Source organism: Sapajus apella, unplaced genomic scaffold (assembly GCF_009761245.1).
Source record: "Sapajus apella isolate SASKATOON/1434 unplaced genomic scaffold, GSC_monkey_1.0 scaffold12, whole genome shotgun sequence".
Classification (NCBI taxonomy): domain Eukaryota; kingdom Metazoa; phylum Chordata; class Mammalia; order Primates; family Cebidae; genus Sapajus; species Sapajus apella.
In genome coordinates, this window is record NW_022436952.1 from 36,635,094 (window position 1) to 36,654,918 (window position 19,825).

A 19,825-nucleotide genomic window follows, 5' to 3' on the forward strand; every position below is an offset into this window, starting at 1 on the left:
AGCCAGGGCAACAAAGTGAGATCCTGTTTCTACAAAAAAAAAAAAAATGTTTAAATTAGCTGGGGTGGTGGCATACACCTGTAGTCCCAACTACCTGGGAGGCCGAGGTGAGAGAATCTCTTGAGCCTGAAAGGTCGAGGCTGCAGTGAGCCATGATCACACCACACACCACAGCACTCCAGCCTGGGTGACAGAACAACACCCATCTCAAAGACTCGTGTGTGCGTGCCTCTGTGTGTGTGTGTGTGTGTGTGTGTGTGTGTGTGTGTGTGTCTGTGTGTCTGTGTGTTTGTGAAAAACAAAGCCACAGCACTCCAGCCTGGGTGATAGAACGAGACCAGTCTCAAAGACAGCAAGTGAGAGAGAGAGAGAGAGAGAATGTGTGTATGTGTGTGAGAGAGAGAGAGAGAGAGAGAGTGAGTGTGTGTGTGTGTGATTAAGAAAAAAGGCCAGAAAACTCTCAGGACAAATACTAAAGAATAATTTAATCACAATGAAGTGAGAAAGACTTTCCTAAGCAAGACAAACACACAGTACCTATAATAAAAACACTAATATTTGCCCTCAAGAAAATGTATAAATTCTGTAACAGACAGTGCTAGCAAAGAAACAAACAAACGGGGTAAAAGAATGTACATATAATTTGCTACCAAAAAGTTTTCATAACTAGATAAGGTTGTTTTATCTTTTAATAAGAATATTTATTAGAAAAACTGTTCAAGAAATAAGGGGCAATTCAAAGTGATCACTAAATATATAAAAATATGATCATCTCATTAATAATGTTTAAAGTACAAAATGAAATTAGATCACATTTGTAACTACATTTTTTCACAAGAAAGTAATATTGGAACACATATAATAATTATGCCTAGAATGAGGAGGAAAAAACCTTGAATATTAAAAATATGAGGTCACTGTATTTGAGAGGTAAGAATAAGAAGATTTTTTTAAATGTTTACAAGTTTCTCTTCTTTTCAATTAGATACATTACTTTTACACAATTGAGAAAAAAAAACCCTTTTTTTTTTTTTTTTTTTGAGATGGAGTTTCGCTCTTGTTACCCAGGCTGGAGTGCAATGGCGCGATCTTGGCTCACCGCAACCTCCGCCTCCTGGGTTCAGGCAATTCTCCTGCCTCAGCCTCCTGAAAAACAAACCCGTTTTTTAAAATTTCATGCTATATTATACATGTCTTTGGGTATAATGGATGAAATGTAAAGCTAAACTGCATGAAGAAATATAATCACCTTTTAATTATGATCTCTAGTAACAAACTATCAGCAACTTAAGCTAAAAGATTTCAACAAACAAGAGGATTTAGCAAAAGAAGGCATAACATGAAGCAATGCACTCTGTGAACAATGGTTAATTTGTTTCTAGTTTCACTCAGAAAATTCTTCGAAAGGTCACAGGCTAAAATTTTTGCCTCTGTGTACATTCTATTCATTTTCTAAAAGGCCCCTGAGACCACAATGCGGGTGGGGTTTACATTAAAATTCACGTAAGTTTTCATCTAAATAAGAGAAAAAACAAAACAATCATGCTAGAGGGAAAGCGCCCAGTATTTCGCTCTAGACACCAGGTAACAAACATAAACCAGAAAGATGCCCATAAAGCACAAAACTAAGTCCTCCTCCCAACACTCAGGGGAGTGAACTTGGAAGCACATCATCCCCCGCCCCAGTAAAACTTTCAGATATAGCCCCAGCCAACAGCTTAACTGCAACCTCAAGAGACCCTGCACCAGAGGCACCCAGCTAAGCTACTCCTATACTCCTGACCCATAGAAACTGTGGGATAATAAATGTTGGTTTTAAAATGCTAAGTTTTGAAGTACTGTGTTTTGCAGCAATAGATAACTAATATCCTGTGAGTCTAAGTGCTGGAAAGTTAGAAAGCACCAATTACCCAAAAGAAAAGAAAAATAAGGCCGGGCGCGGTGGCTCACGCCTATAATCCCAGCACTTTGGGAGGCTGAGGCGGGTGGATCACGAGGTCAAGAAATCGAGACCATCCTGGTCAACATGGTGAAACCCCGTCTCTACTACAAATACAAAAATTAGCTGGGCATGGTGGCGCACGCCTGTAGTCCCAGCTACTCAGGAGGCTGAGGCAGGAGAATTGCTTGAACCCAGGAGACAGAGGTTGCGGTGAGCCGAGATGGTGCCATTGCACTCCAGCCTGGGTAACAAGAGCGAAACTCCTTTTCAAAATATATATATATATATATATAAAAGAAAAGAAAAGAAAAATAAGACTTTATACCAACAGATCCCTGCTGGCTACAGAAAGGAGAGTATTTAAATTCTAACTAAAAGGCCATCAGTAATGTCCCTGAAACAGCACCAATACCAACACTGTAGTAAAAAGAAAAGGAAGAGTACTTCCTGTATTAATATCTAAAATCACATACCCTTCCAAGATGCCTCTCAAGTGAGAAACTAGAATTTCAAGTAAATATTGCAGATACTTAAAAAAAAAAAAAAAAAAAAAAAAAGACTAAACACCTTCTATGTATCAGGCACTATGCTGGGTGCTACAGATAAAACCACACAGTTAAGCCTGATCTCTGCCCCAACAATACCTTTTAAACAATTTTTTTTCCATTGTGTATATGAGATTTACAAGATGATATCATGGGATGTATATAGATAGTAAAATGCTTACTATAGTGAGGCAACATATTGATCATAGTTACTGTGTGTGTGTGTGTGTGTGTGTGTGTGTGCGCGTGTGTGTGTGTCAGAGAAAGAGAGACAGAGAGAGAGACAGAGAGACAGAGATAGAGAGATGAGCAGCTAAATTACTTATTTAACAAAAATCCCTAATACTACTGTATTTTATTAACTACAGTCTTCATGTTATACATAAGCTCTCCAGACTTCATTCTACATATCTGCTACTTTGTTATCTATATAAACCCATTTCCTTCCTCCTCCTGCCCAAGGTAACCACTGTTTTATTGTCCATCTCTGTGTATCTGACTTTTTAAAAATATTCCACATCTAAGTGAGATTATACAGTATTTTTCTTTTTGTGTGTGGTCTATTTCACTTAGCATAATGTCCTCCAGGTCCATTACGTTGTGGCAAATGACAGAATATCCTTCTTTTCAAAGGCTGAATAACGTTCCACTGTATAAACACACAGGTATACACACACATTTTCTTTATCAATTTGCCATTAACAGACATTTAGGTTGCTTCCATATCTTGGCTACCTTGTGAATAACACTGCAATGAACATAGGAGTGCAGACACCTTTATGAGGCTATTTGATATCCTTCAAGTATACATCCTAAAGGGGGACTGCCCTAGCTATACTTTTGAAACACAAAAATTTCTATAAATTAAGGGATTTTAAAGAGATAACTGATTCTAAGGACACATTGTTTGTTTTTTGTTTTGTTTTTATTGTATTTGGGCTCTGGGGTACATGTGCAGCAGGACTGTTGCATAGGTACTTAAATTCTATGGTGGTTTGCTGTCTCCATCCCTCCCCCACCACCCGCCGTCACCTACATCAGGCATTTCTCCCGGTGTTATCCTTCCCCATCCTCCCCCCTCCCCCGCTACCCCCACCTCCCCTCGCCTCCAACACCGCCCCCCACCTAGCCCTGTGAGTGTTGTTCCCTTCCCTGTGCCCAAGTGTTCTCACTGTTCACCCACCTATGAGTGAAAACATGTGGTGTCTGGTTTTCTGTTCTTGTGTCAGTTTGCTAAGAATGATGGTTTCCAGATTCATCCATGTCCCTACAAAGGACACTAACTCATCATTTTTTATGGCTGCATAGTATTCCATGGTACATATGTGCCACATTTTTTTTGTCCAGTCTATCATTGACGGGCATTTGGGTTGGTTCCAGGTCTTTGCTATCATAAACAGCGCTGCAATGAACATGCATGTGCATGTGTCTTTATAATAGAATGATTTATAATCCTTTGGGTATATACCCAGGAATGGGATTGCTGGATCAAATGGAATTTCTATTTCTAGATCCTTGAGGAATCGCCACATTGTCTTCCACAATGATTGAACTAATTTACACTCTCATCAACAGTGTAAAAGTGTTCCTATTTCTCCACATCCTCTCTAGCATCTGTTGTCTCCAGATTTTTTAATGATCGCCATTCTAACTGGCGTAAGGTGGTGTCTCAATGTGGTTTTGATTTGCATTTCTGTAATAACCAATGATGATGGGCATTTTTTCATATGTTTGTTGGCCGCATATATGTCTTCTTTTGAAAAGTGTCTGTTCATATCCTTCGTCACTTTTGAATAGGTGTTTTTTCTTGTAAATCTGTTTTAGTTCTTTGTAGATTCTGGATACTAGCCCCTTGTCTGATGGGTAGACTGCAAAAATGTTTTCCCATTCTGTTGGTTGCTGGTTCACTCTAATGACTGTTTCTTTTGCTGTGCAGAGGCTCTTAAGTCTAATTATGTCCCATTTGTCTATTTTGGCTTTTGTTGCCATTGCTTTTGCTGTTTTAGTCATGAAGTCCTTGCCTATGCCTATGTCCTGGATGGTTTTACCTAGGTTTTCTTCTAGGGTTTTATGGTGTTAGGTCTTATGCTTAAGTCTTTAATCCATCTGGAGTTACTTTTAGTGTAAGGTGTCAGGAAAGGGTCCAGTTTCTGCTTCCTGCATATGGCTAGCCAGTTTTCCCAACACCATTTATTAAACAGGGAATCCTTTCCCCATTGCTTATTTTTGTCAGGTTTGCCGAAGATCAGATAGTTATAGATGAGTGGCACTGCCTACAGGGCCTCTGTTCTGTTCCATTGGTCTGTCTCTCTGTTTTGGTACCAGTACTGTGCTGTTTTGATTACTGTAGCCTTGTAGTATACTTTGACGTCAGGTAGCATGATGCCTCTGGCTTTGTTCTTTTTGCTTCAAATTGTCTTGGCTATGCCGGCTCTCTTTTGGTTCCATATGAAGTTTAAGGTGGTTCTTTCCAGCTCTTTGAAGAAGGTCATTGGTAGCTTGATGGGGATAGCATTGAATCTATAAAGTACTTTGGGCAGTATGGCCATTTTCACGATATTGATTCTTCCTAACCATGAGAATGGAATGTTTCTCCATCTGTTTGTGTCCTCTCTTGTTTCCTTGAGCAGTGGTTTATAGTTCTCCTTGAAGAGATCTTTACCTCCTTTGTTAGTTATATTTCTAGGTATTTTATTCTCTTTGTAGCAATTGTAAACAGGAGTTTGCTCATAATTTGGCTGTCAGTTTGTTATTGTTGTATAGGAATGCCTGTGATTTCTGCACATTGATTTTGTATCATGAGATTTTGCCAAAGTTGCTTATCAGCTTAAGGTGGTTTTGGGCTGAGACCATGTGGTCTTCTAAATATACGATCATGTTGTCTGCAAATAGGGACAATTTGACTTCTTTTCCTAATTGAATGCCCTTTATTTCTTTTTCTTGCCTAATTGCTCTGGCTAGAACTTCCAATACTATATTGAATAGGAGTGGTGAAAGAGGGCATCCTTGTCTAGTGCCAGTTTTTAAAGGGAATGCTTCTAATGTTTGCCCATTCAGTATGATATTGGCTGTGGGTTTGTCATAAGTTGCTTTTATTGTTTTGAGATATGTTCCATCAATACCTAGTTTATTGAGAGCTTTTAGCATGAAGGCTGTTGAATTTTGTCAAAGGCCTTCTCTGCATCTACTGAGATAATCATGTGGTTTTTGTCTTTTATTCTATTTATGTGGTGGATTATGTTTATAGATTTGCATATGTTAAACCAGCCTTGCATCCCTAGGATGAAGCCTACTTGATCGTGGTGGATAAGCTTTTTGATGTGCTGTTGGATTTGGTTTGCCAGTATTTTATTGAAGATTTTTGCATCAATGTTCATCATGGATATTGGCTTGCAGTTTTCTTTTTTAGTTGTGTCTGTCACATTTTGGTATCAGGATGATGTTGGTCTCATAGAATGAGTTAGGGAGGATTCCTTCTTTTTGTATTGTTTGGAACAGTTTCAACAGGAATCGTACCAGCTCCTTTGTATGTCTGGTAGAATTCAGCCGTGAAGCCATCTGGACCTGGACTTTTTTTGGTCGGTAGGCTGTTAATTGCTGCCTCAACTTCAGACCTTGTTATTGGTCTATTCAGCGTTTCAACCTCTTCTTGGCTTAGTCTTGCGAGTGTGCAGGTGGCCAGGAATTTATCCATTTCTTCCAGATTTACTGGTTTATGTACAGAGAGTTGTTAGTAGTAATCTCTGATGGCAGTTTGTGTTTCTGAGGAATCGGTGATGATCTCCCCTTTACTGTTTTTTATTGCATCTATTCAATTCTTCTCTCTTCTCTTTTTCATTAGTCTAGCTAGTGGTCTATTTTGTTTATCTTTTCAAAAAACCAGCTAATGGATTTATTGATTTTTTGAAGGGTTTTTTTGTGTTTCTATCTCCTTCAGTTCTGCTCTGATCTTAAGTTATTTTCTCATCTTCTGCTTGCTTTTGAGTTTTTTTGATCTTGCTCCTCTAGATCTTTCAATTTTGATGATAAGGTAGCAATTTTAGATCTTTCCTTGTTTCTCATGTGGGCATTTATTGCTATAAATTTCCACACTGCTTTAAATGTGTCCCATAGGATCTGGTACGTTGTGTCTTCCTTCTCATTGGTTTCAAAGAACATTTTTATTTCTGCCTTCACTTCATTGTTTATCCGTCATTCAGGAGCAAGTTTTTCAGTTTCCATGTGATTGTGCAGTTTTGAGTGCTTTTCTTAATCCTGAGTTCTAATTTGATTGTGCTGTGGTCTGAGACACTGTTTGTTACAATTTCCATTCTTTTGCATTTGCTGAGGACTGATTTACTTCCAATTATGTGATCAATTCTAGAGTAAGTGCAGTGTGGTGCTGATAAGAATGTGCATTCTGTGGATTTGGGGTGGAATGTTCTGTAAATGTCTATTAGGTCCGCTTGGTCCAAATCTGCATTCAAGTCCTGGATATCCTTGTTGACTTTCTGTCTTGTAGATCTGTCCAATATTGCCAGTGGAGCGTTAAAGTCTCCCACTATTATTGTGCAGGAGTCTAAGTTTCTTTGCAGGTCTTTAAGAACTTGCTTTATGTATCTGGTGCTCCTGCATTGGAACACCCAGATACATAAAGTAAGCATTGGGTGCATAAATATTTAGGATAGTTAGCTCTTCTTGTTGCATTGATCCTTTTACCATTATATAATACCCTTCTTTGTCTCTTTTGATCTTTGTTTGTTTAAAGTCCATTTTATCAGAGACTAAGATTGCTACCCCTGTTTTTTGCTCTCCATTTGCTTGGTAAATCTTCCATCCCTTTATGTTGAGTCTATGTGAGTCTCTGCATGTGAGATGGGTCTCCTGAATACAGCATACCGATGGGTCTTGACTTTTTATCCACTTTGCCAGTCTGTGTCTTTTGATTGGGATGCTTAGGCCATTTACATTCAACGTTAATATTATGTTTGAATTTGATCCTGTCATTTTGTTACGGGCTGGCTGTTTTGCCTGTTAATTGATGTGCCTCCTTCATTGTGTCAATATTCTTTACTATTTGGTACGTTTTTGCTGTGGCTGGTATTGGTTTTCCTTTCCCTGTTCAGTAACTTCCTTCAATTGCTCCTGTAAGGCAGGTCTTGTAGCTACAAAATCTCTCAGCAATTGCTTGTCCGTAAAGGATTTTATTTCTCCTTCACTTATGAAGCTTAGTTTGGACGGATATGAAATTCTGGGTTGAAAGTTCTTTTCGTTAAGGATGTTGAATATTGGCCTCCACTCTCTTCTGGCTTGTAGGGTTTCTGCCAAGAGATCCACTGTGAGTCTGATGGTCTTTCCTTTGTGGGTGACTTGACCTTTCTCTCTGGCTGCCCGTAGGATTTTTTCCTTCATTTCAACCCTGGTGAATCTGACAACTATGTGCCTTGGGGTTGCTCTTCTTAAGGAGTATCTTTGTGGTATTCTCTGTATTTCCTGGATTTGAATGTTGGCCTGCCTTGTTAGGTTGGGAAAGTTCTCTTGGATAATATCTTGAAGAGTGTTTTCTAACTTGGATTCATTCTCCCCATCACATTCAGGTACACCGATCAAGCATAGACTAGGTTTCTTCATATAATCCCATAGTTCTTGGAGGCTTTGTTCATTTTTTTTCACTTTTTTGTCTAATCTTGCCTTCTCATCTTATTTCATTGATTTGATCTTCTATCTCTGATATCCTTTCTTCTGCTTGATCAATTCGGCTGTTGAAACTTGCATATGCCTCACGAAGTTCTCGTGCTGTGCTTTTCAGCTCCATCAAGTCATTTATGTTCTTCTCTAAGCTGGTTATTCTAGTTAGCATTTCGTCTAACCTTTTTTCAAGGTTCTTAATTTCTTTGCAATGGGTTAAAACGTGGTCTTTTAACTCAGAGAAGTTTATTACCCACCTTCTGAAGCCTGCTTTGGTCAATTCGTCAGATTCATTCTCCATCTTTTTTTGTTCCCTTGATGGTGAGGAGTTGTGATCCCTGGGTGGAGAAGAGGTATTCTGTTCTTTGATGGTTTCATCCTTTTTTTGGCTGGTTTTTTTTTTTTGCCCCCACTTTTGTGGATTTATCTCCCTTTAATCTTTGAAGTTGGTGATTTCAGGAAGACTCTCTGAGTGGACTTTTTTTCTGTTGAGGTTGGAGCTGCAACTTTTTTCGCCTGTAGAGGGCATTGCTGGGCTCTCTCAGATTCAGTCAGGTTGTTGGGTAGGTGGTCCTTCCCTGGAGTCTGTTTGCAGGTGAGATTGGCTCCTCCTTCCCAACAGGTTCTCTCCTTCCCTAGCTGGATCTTCCTGGCTGGGGTCAAGCTGGTGTATCTGCTGCCAAACTCCCTACTGAGGGCTTCAGTTTGAGTTCCATGGAGGTGGGACCTGCCAGGCCTTATGGTCTGTTTTCCTGTTTTCCATTCTGCCTCCCTCTGTGGGACAGTCTGTCCCCGCTGGCATTAGTCCAAACTCCTGCCCAGGTCCCTGCGACAACTTGCCACGCCCAGCAGTAGCCGACGCTCAGATTTGCATCAACTACCCACGGCACCCCACTGTCTGGCTGGGCTCTCATGGACCGTGTGGGTTGCAGGAGGGATGAGGTAAGCACAGGATCCGAAAGGGAGCACCAAGGGGGTTAAGCAGCCCGACCCTCCCAGCCGGCTCCACTTTCAGGTGGGGACACGCCCCGCCTCCCATCTTGATTTGCCCCCCTGGGCGGCTCTCACCCTGTGACTCCTTTCCTGGGCCTAATTTCGGTGCCCTATCAGTCCCACAGAAACGAACCCTGCACCTTGTTTGGAATCGTGAAATCCTCTCGACATACTGCTTTATCATACAGTTCACACAAAATTTTTGTCTTTAAAATTACTTGCTAGGGATCTTCTATTTGATCATCCAAGATAACAGTATTGCTATAAACAATTACTAATTAGCACTTACTGAGCACAAGTACCAGGCACTAAACACATTATACACCTGACTGAATCCCACAATTGTCATCATCCCGTTTAATCTCTCAGAATGAGTCTCTGACACTCTCCTTTTATTTTCCCACCACTTTCCTTATTCATACTTTCAGAGGCCATCCTGAACCCCACAGCAGGTCTCCCGCACATGCTGTAGTAAGCTTCCTTGACTTCTCCTACATGGTTCTTATAACAACTGTAATTACAGAACCAGATGTTATGTTGTTTAGTATCCACTGTTGTGCTAGAATGTAAATTCCATGGGAGCAGGGAAGGTATCTTTCTTGCAACCGTTTTCTTCCATATGGTCAAAAGTTTTAAAAAGCAATCAGTAAATGCTTGCTAAGGAAAGAAAAATGAACTGGTGTGTTACACCGCCTCTTGCTGCCCTCGACAACCACCTTTTTATTGCCTAGGGCAGTATGCTTCTAACTGTTGTCCAAGAACAAGTGGTCTCCGCCAGTCTACCAACCAGTTTACAGATAACTTGGCAATCTCGGAGGCAGAGACCAATCAACGATTACCTTCACCTGTGTTTTACAAACTTGAACTGTAAAATAATATTTCTATAATAATCCTCCTTCCTTGCTTCATTACTTCCTTGATGAGTGAAATCTTTATACCATAAACCAGCAGCCTCTTTCCTTTATCTTGCTTCCAAGTCCGATAATCAGACATATATCTTCCCAGGCAACCAACCATGCAATATCTTCCTGAACAAACCGGATATTCAAAGAAAAGACTTACATTTAGAAAGCCTCCAACAATAAAGTTAGCTCTCCACCAACTTACCTTAGACCACGCACATGAGCTTCCAATGATCTCATATTTAGTAGATTTACTTTTTTTTTCCAGTTTGAGGTATAATTGACAAAAATTATATAATTTAAGGTGTACATGACAATTTAATGTATACATTCTGAAATGATTACCACAATCGACACATCCATCATCACAGTTACCGTGTGTTTGTGTGTGTGTGTCTGTGTGTGTAAAACATTTAAGATCTAAGAGTAAGCCAGGCACAATGACTCATGCTGTAACCCCAGCACTTTGAGAGGCCACGGCAGGCGGATCACTTGAGGGCAGGAGTTTGAGACTAGCCTGGCCAACATGGTGAAACCCAATCTCTACTGAAAATATGAAATTTAGCCAGGCATGGTGGCACATGCCTGTAATCCCAGCTACTAGGGAGGCTGAGGCACATGAATCTCTTCAACCAGGAGGTTGCAGTGAGCAGAGATCTCTACCCTGCGTGACAGAATGAGACTCTGTCTCAACAAACAAACAAACAAAACTAAGAGTAGATATTTAAAAGTGAAAACAGCTCAGAATCACCAGGTGTAAGGAAACCTTGTTATGAAAGAAAAAGAACGAAGTAAACACAATTATGAGAAAAAAAGACAATGGGGAATGAGAAAAAAACTTCAAAAAACAGTAAATTATTAACATCTAAAAAATATTTTAAAATTTAAAGAATGTTATTTTTAAAATAAAGAGAACAGGTCGGGCACGGTGGCTCACACCTGTAATCTCAGCACTTTAAGAAGCCCAGGTAGGTGGATCACCTGAGGTTAGGAGTTCAAGACCAGGCTGGCCAACGTAATAAAACTTCGTCTCTACTAAAAATACAAAAATTAGCCAGGCGTGGTGGTGGGCACCTGTAATCCTAGCTACTCAGGAAGGTGAGGCAGGAGAATCGCTTGAACCTGGGAAGCAGAGGTTGCAGAGAGCTGAGATCAAGCCACTGCACTCCAGCTTGGGTGACAGAGTGAGATTCCATCTTAAAATAAACAAATAAATTAAATAAATTAAAATTAAGAAAGCATAAGAACAAACGAGACCATTCAGAATGTTAAATATAACAGTACAGTATGTTGGGAATCCCCAAGATCATCCACAGGTTCAGTGTTCTCTAGAAGGACTCACAGGACTCAGCATACAGTCATATTCCTAGCTATGATTTATCACAGCAAAATAATACAAAGCAAAATCAGCAAAGTGAAAAGTTGAAAATGGGGGAAGGTCTAGAAGAAACCAAGTGCAAGCTTCCAAGAGTCAATCTCCCAGTGGGGCCACACAGAACATGCTAAATTCTTCTAAAAATGAATTGTGACAACACATGAGAAATACTGCCTGCAAGGTAAGTTCATTATATACCTAGTGCTCAGGGTTTTCATCACAGGCATCCTCTGCCTACCAAAATTCCAGGCACCCAGAAGGAAAACAGTCATTTAGCATAAATCACATTAATATATACAGTTTTAAGTACAATGAGCAATTCTTATCAGGGAATGGCAGGAACCCCTTCAAAGTCCAAGCTCCCAGATATCAGCCAACACCAAGCTTTGGAGCACATCTTTTTTTTTTTTTTGAGACAGAGTCTTGCTCTGTCGCCAGGCTGGAGTGCAGTGTTGTGAGCTCGGCTCACTGCAACCTCTGCCTCCCGGGTTCAAGCAATGTGGAGAACACCTTTCTAAAGATAAGTCTGAAGGCCTGCTATGTTAACTTTGCATAAAAGAAAACATTAAAGAGCTGGAAGATAAAGTCAAGATGTTTTCTAGAAAAAAAGAAGAAAAAAGACTATGAAAGAAAAAAATGCAAAAAATTACATGAGTAATCAATTCTAGCATGTAAAAAAAAAAAGAAAAAAGAATAAGATAGGAAGACATTACCAAAGAATAATATGAGAAGTTTTCCAGACTTGAAGCGTCTCTAAACTAAATAAACCCATTTGGTATTCCAGTATGTTATTATTGAACTGCAGAATAGCAAGGAAAAAAAAAATCCCAAGGATTGTAGAAAAGAAAAAATAAACAGATTGCTGACAATGTAACAGAAACGAGAATGGCACTGGAATTAGCAATCTCAGTTATAAACTAAAAGGCAATGGAGAAATCCTTTCCAAATTCTGAGAAAAAAATATTTTCATACTAGAACTTAATATCCAAATTATCAAATAATTTTTTCTTTCAAAAAAACATAGAATAAAGACAGACTCAAACATTCAAGCTCTCAAAATTTATCTTCTTTGTACTTTTTTTTTCCAGCAAGCTAGTGAAAGGTGTGCTGTAAATGAATGGGATCCACAAAACAAGGAAATCAACACAGGAGACAAGCAATGGAAATTTCCAAAATGATGCTGAAGGGAGAACCCAAGATGACAGCTGTGCACCTGGCATAGCAAGCAGCCAATTCTTAAAAGGAGAATGGAAGGAAATCCTCAAAGAAAACCATCACACTGGACAGATTAACAGGTTTGACCCTGTGTGAAAAACTGTACTGAAAACATGTCAATGATGTAAAGAAATAACAATAGGTACATACAAACTGAAGCAAATGAAAAAAATGAGACATTAAATTTAGGAGACACAAAAAGCGGTACAAGAAAGTAAACTTAATCACAGCACACTACTTGGCTCAGCCTCAAACAATATTACATACATCTTATTGTAGTCCCAGGAAAAGAAAAATAGAAATACACAAAAGAGACAATATTTGAAAAGGTAATGACTATATTTTTAGAACTGTTAGACAACAACAATTGTCAGTCCCAAGAAGTGCAAAAACTCAAAGCAGAATAAACAGAGATCCATATACCTACAAGTATTTTGATGAAACTACAGAACAACAAAGAAGAGGAAACCTAAGAAAACAACCAGAGAGAAAATATCACCTACAAAATAAAGATAATTATAATGTCAACTGAATTCTCAACAGCTATGATAGCAGAAAGATAGTGAAACAGTATCTTCAACATACTGAGGGAAACGTTAACTGTCCAGAATTCTACATATCCAGCAAAACTTTCAAGAATAAGGGGGAAATAAGGATACAGTAGTCTCCCCTTATCCATGGGGCACAAGTTCCAAGATCCCCAGTGGATGCCTGAATCCAAGGACAGCACCAAACACTACATATATTATGTTTTTTCCTACACATACATGCCTATGAAAAAGTTTCATTTATAAGGCACAGTAAGAGATCAACAATAACAACTAATTTTTAAAAAGAACAATTATAATAAGCCAGCGTCACTACCAAGCAAAATAAGGGTTACCTGAACACAAGCACTGCAATATCATGACAGTCAATCTGATAAATGAGATGGCTACTAAGCAACTAAAAGGCAGGTACCATATATAGCGTGGATATGCTGGACAAAGGGATCATTCACATCCCAAGTAAGACGAAGCAGGACTGTGTGAGATTTCATCGCACTACTAAAAACAGCATGCAATTTTAAACTTATGAATTATTTCTAGAATCTTCCATGTAACATTTTCAGACTGAAGTTGACTGTGGGCAACAAACCATGGAAAGCAAAACTGCTGATAAGTGAGGGGAAGGGGAAACTACCGTATTTTCAAAGAAAGGAAAGTAAGAGCAATTACTGCAATAGACCCTCATCAAAAGAAATTCTAAAAAATATGCTACGAGCAGAAGAAAAATGAACCCAGAAGTAAATTCTGAGACTGATGGGGGAAAAAATGAAACAGCTGAATAAAAGGGACATAAGAAAACGGCAGAGGTGAGTGTAGTGGTTCACACCTGTAATCAAAACATTTTGGGATGCTGCGGCAGGTAGATTGCTTGAGCTCAGGAGTTCAAGAATAGCCACTGGGCAACACAGCAAGACCTTGCCCCTACAAAAAAAAGAAAATGTTTTTAAAATTATCTGGACAAGATGGCACATGCCTGTAGTCCCAGCTACTTAGAAGGCTGAGCTGGGAGGATCACTTGAGCCCAGAGACAGAGGCTGCAGTGAGCCATGATCACACCACTGCACTCAGGTTTGGGAAACAGAGAAAGACCCTGTTTCAAGAAAATAATAATAATTAGATTAAATTTTAAAAAGAAAACGGCAGAAATCAATCCAAGTATATCAGTAATCAAAATGAATGTAAATGAACTAAACTCTCTAGTTAGAAGAAAAAAACATCAAACTGGTTTCACATGTACTGTTTATAAGAGACAAACATAAAACATACAGGCACAGAAGTATTGATAGTTAAGAAATGGAAAAAGGTCTATCAGGCAAGCAGAAACAAGAGAAAACTGGAGTGAACTAAGACAAAAAGCACTAGAGATTAAGAGGGGCATTATATAATGATACAGGACTCATATCCACTGTAAGATATTGTAAACCTCTATGCACCTAATAACACACACACACGAAACTGACACATCTGCAAAAAAAGCAAAGTATAAACATACTAATTCAGTGAAAGATTTCCTAACTTACCTCTCTCAGTAATAAGATCTAGCAGACAGAAAACAATCCGAATGTAGAAGAGTTGAACTGCTTAATAAACTTGACCAAACTCCTATGTAAAAATCACACTCAAGAATTAGGGACTATACATCAAGAATAAATGAAACCTTTATAAAAATGGACTGTATGCTTATGGTAGCCAGACTCCAAGATGGTCTTCAATTATTCCTACATTCTGATATCCACACCCTTGTGTCATCCTCTCTCATTTGGTGTCAGGGTTGCTCTGCATGACCAATATTATATGGCAAATGGGAAGGTATGTAATTTCTAAAGATCAGGAAACAATGTGGCTTTTGATTCTCACAGATCACTCACTCTGGGAAATATCAGCTGCCACATTATAAGCAGCCTTATGGAGAAGCACAAGTAGAAAGGAACTGAGACCTCCTACAAATAGCCAGCAAAGAACTGAGGCCTTCTGCCAAAAGTTATGTAAGTAAATTCACTTGGAAGCAAATGCTCTAGCCCCAGTCAAGCCTTCAGATTACTACAGACCCAGCCAAGACTGTCACTGCAACTTCATGAAAGACTCTGAGCCAGAAAAACTCAGCTAAGCCACTAATGGATTTCAGATGCAAAGAAATTTGATGTGATAATAAATGTTTGTTGTACAAAACTGCCACATTTTGGAATAATTTATAGCATAACAATAAGTAGTACATATGCTCAAGTTCATAAAGGCTAATTTCAAATTTGAAATTACTGGTAATGTGTAAATCATAGTATGTTTCATATTCATATGAAACACTCAAGGTCAAAGGAGGAAGCATACATAATTGAAAACATTTTATGGAAATAATTACAGAATTGAAATATAATAAAAAGCCAATTATTGAAACCTGTAGGATACAATTAGAGCAGCATTTAATAAATATATAACTTTTAGTATTTACAATCAAATGAAATATTCAAAATTGATGAGCTTTAACTTTAAAAGCCAGAAAACGGGCTAGGTATAGTAGCTTCCACTTATAATCCCAGCACTTTGGGGAGGCTAAGGTAGGAAGACTGCTTGAGTCCAAGAGTTCGAAGCTTCAGTGAGCTATGTTCATGATACTGTACTCTAGCCTGGGTGACACAGCAAGACCCGATTTTTTTTTTAAGGAAGTCATAAAACCACCTAACACTCTTTAGGATGGCTATCAAAAAAGACATGAAATAAGGCTGGATGTGGTAGCTCACGCCTATAATTCCAACATTTTGGGTAGCTGAGGCAGGCAGATCACTTGAGGTCAGAAGTTCAAGACCAGCCTGGCCAACATGGCGGAACCCCATCTCTACTAAATACAAAAATTAGCCAGGTGTGGTGGTGGGTGCCAGTAGTCCTAGCCTCTCGAAAGGCCGAGGCAACAGAGTTGCTTGAACCCAGGAGGCAGAGGTTGCAGTGAGCCCAGATCACACCACTGCATTCCAGTTTGGGCAACAGAACAAGACTCTGTGTCAGAAAAAAAAAAAAAAGAAAGAAAGGAAAGAAGAAAGAAAAAAAAGAAAAGAAAAGAAAAGAAAGGACATCAAATAACAAATGTTAATGAGGATAAGGAGAAACCACAACCCTTGTGCACTACTGTATTGATGGGAAAGTAAAATAGTGGATCTACAAAGGAGAACAGTAAACCAGTTCCTCAACATATTACAAATAAAATTACCGTATGATTCAGCAATGCTACTTCTAGGTACATGTGCAAAAGAACTGAAAGCAGGGTCTTGAAGTGATATCTGCATGCCCATGTTCACAGCAGCATTATTTACAATAACCAAAAGGTGGAAGTAACCCAAATGTCCATTGATAAATGAATGGATAAAGAAAATGTGGTTTATACAAATAATAGAATATTATTCAGCCTTTAAAAGGAATGAAATTCTGAGAGAAAAGGGTTTCAGTTTTCTAAGATGAAGGGAGTTCTGCAGATTGGTTACACAACAGTGTGAATGTACTTAACACTATTGAACTATACACTTAGAAACAGTTAAGATGGTAAATTTTATGTTATGTACATTTTACCACACGTAAAAATAAGATTAAGGCCAGGCACAGTGGCTCATGCCTGTAATCCCAGCACTTTAGGAGGCCAAGGCAGGTGGATCACCTGATAGCAGGAGTTTGAGACCAGCCTGACCAACATGGTGAAATCCCATCTCTACTAAAAATACAAAAATTAGCCGGGCGTGGTGGCAAGCACTTATAATCCCAGCTACTTGGGTGGCTGAGGCAGGAAAATCATTTGAAAAAAATTAAAAATTAGCTAGCAGTGGTGGCACATGCCTGGAGTCCCAGCTACTTGGAGGCTGAGGTGGGAGGATTGCTTGAACCCAAGAGGTTAAGGCTGCAGTAAACAGTGGTCACACCACTGCACTCCAGCCTGGATGACAGAGTGAGACCCTGTCTCAAAAAAATAAAAATAAAATGAAATACACAATCAGAAAAAAAAAATAGAAAAAATAAACATTAGAAGTGAAAAATAAAGATACAACTTCAGTTCCCACAGAGATTAAACAGATTATATAAACTCCTCAATTGATTTTATAAGGCTAGAACCACCCTGATATGAAATTCAGACAATGGCTATATAAGAAAATTACAAACTAATCTTACTCAAACATATATGTAAACATCTTAAGCAAAATATCACCAAGTTTGCTCCAACAATCGATTTGTTAAAATTATACATTTCAACAAGAACAGCCCATAGAATGTAACATCAACATAATTATTAGAAATCATGAAAAGCCAAGGGGGGGGACTCCAAGGATGGCCAACTAACTGCAGCCTGTAGGAACATCTCTGAAAGGACCAGGACGACTGGCACACTCCTAGCAGATCTTCAGAGGGAAGGCACTGAGTGCTGACAGAGGGAAGACACAGATGCTGGACTGAAGAGGGAAGAAGCGAGGAACCCTGCACAGGGCTACTGTGTACCGGGACTTTTTCCTGGTCCCCAGTGACTCCTGAAGAGGCAGTTGAGTTAACAGAGAAGGAGCAGCCCACTCTTACCAGAGGACTCTGGGATCCCTGAAGGAGGAGACTCCTTCACCACAAAGAGACCTCTCAACCACCAAAGACATTTGAGTTGGCAGGGAAAGCTGCTTAAAGAAGTGGTAGGGGCACAACTCCAGCCAGGGCAGAGCTCAGAGGGTTTGCTGCTGGAGAATCTGTAATGGATCAGGGCCAGGGATGCCCAACCCACAAGGCTCGACTTGCTCCATCCCATAGGAGACTTTACTCCTAGAGGAACTCTCAGACCTGAACTGTGCAAGGCAGTCTTGCCCATAAGATGGGGGCAGTGCGAAATGAGCACCCCTCAGTTTACTGGTCTCTCATAGGGTCCCAGCCTGGCCGGGATGCTTGCAGTGCTGCCCCCGGGTACCTCCGCGGGGCCATATACCAGCTCCTGCATTGGCCAGGTGCTGACAGGCAGAGTGCTCCACCAGAGTGATCCCTGTGGAAAAGCACCAGCCTGCCAATACCTTCCTCCCTCTGAAGGCTGCCCCACTCTGCTTTACCTGCAGGCACTCGCCCACAGCCACCCCAAAAATGCTTTGCCCACACGAATACACAGGTGGACCTTGTTTTCCCTTCCCCGCCAGCAAACATGTGCACAGGCACCCTCCCATGGGTGCTGCTGCCAGCGTAAGTACACTCTGCCCATCCCCCCACCACCATTGTCAAGGGAGCACTGGCAGGTACAGAGACCACCAGTACCATCACCACCAGCACCCAGCCCTGCACCAACATGAAACTAGGCAGAGAAAACAGAGGACCTACCCCCACCCTTAGCGGCCACTGCCACCAGCATGAACATGCACAGAGGGCACATCCAGTCCTGTACCCATCAGCACCCTGCCCCTGTGCTACCACCACCACCAGTGCAAATGTGTACCTGCAGCCCCCTACCCCGGCCTTACCACTGCTGCTGCCAATGCCCTCATGGAGGCCAGTACTCTAGCACCCATTAGCACCTCCTTGCTACAGCTGCTGCTGGCACATATGAACAAGAATGGATTCTACTGCCACCCCCCTACACTTTGGCTTGCACAACCCATGGTGTATTGTGACCAGAGGTCCAGGAGCACTTTGGCCCCTCCAGTGCAGCAGGTCCCTAACCTTGCAGAACCAAAGAACAAAGATGGGGGCCAATACCAATTGCACCAATACCAGAAGTACATACTCCCTGAGTCCTCAGCTGAGCCCTGGCCCTTCCAGTAATGAAGTCAGTTGACTGAAGCCACCTTGTACCACAAACATCCAAGGTCATCAAATAGGATAAAAGAAAAAGAAAACAAAATAGTAACTTCAAAGACTGAAGGAACATCAGCCCACAAAGATGACAAAGCACCAGTAAAAGAACTCTGATGACTCAAAAAGCCAGAGCATCTTCCTTCTTCTAAAACAAACGACTGCACTAGTTCTCCAGCAAGGAATCTTAACCAGAATTATATGGTTGAAATGACAGACATGAAATTCAAAATATGGATAGGAATGAAAATCATTGAGATTCAGGAGAATGTTGAAACTCTATCTACAGAGCTGACGGACAAAATAGCCAGTACAGAAAAGAATATAAATGACCTGATAGAGCTGGAAAACACTCTATTTTTCTTTTTTTTTTTTTTTTTTGAGAAAGAGTCTCACTCTGTCACCCAGGCTGGAGCGCAGTTGTGCAATCTCAGTTCACGGCAACCACCACCTCCTGGGTTCAAGCAATTCTCCTGCCTCAGCCTCCAAGTAGCTGGGACTGCAGGCACATGCCACAACGCCCAGCTAATTTTTGTATTTTTATTAGAGACAGTGTTTCACCATATTGGCCAAGCTAGTCTTGAACTCCTGACCTTGTGATCTGCCCACCTCAGCCTCCCAAAGTGCTGGTATTACAGGCGTGAGCCACCACGCCCGTCTCACTCCATAACAATTTCATAATGCAATCCTAACTGTTAACAGCAGAACAGACCAAGCTTATAAAAGAATCTCAGAGCTTAAAGACTGACTTTCTGAAATAAGACAGACAAGAATAAAGACAAAAGAATGAAAAAGAACAAACAAAATCCCAAGAAAGATGGGATTATAAAGAGACCAAATCTACTACTCAG

The 19,825-nt window shown here is 40.2% G+C and overlaps 1 protein-coding gene and 1 long non-coding RNA gene across 11 annotated transcripts in view; both read right to left on the reverse strand.

The window, feature by feature from the left end:
• The window catches only part of NF1 (neurofibromin 1), a 306,641-nt gene that overhangs the window by 245,377 nt on the left and 41,439 nt on the right, over positions 1–19,825 (reverse strand). The gene's annotated exons all lie outside the window — the stretch shown is intronic.
• LOC116553463 overlaps positions 378–19,825 on the reverse strand; it is a 21,964-nt gene continuing 2,516 nt past the window's right edge. The window contains exons 2-3 of the long non-coding RNA XR_004269758.1: positions 1,160–1,952; positions 378–1,020 (exon numbers count right to left, since the gene is read on the reverse strand). This is a non-coding gene — a long non-coding RNA (uncharacterized LOC116553463). The remainder of the gene's footprint in view (positions 1,021–1,159; positions 1,953–19,825) is intronic.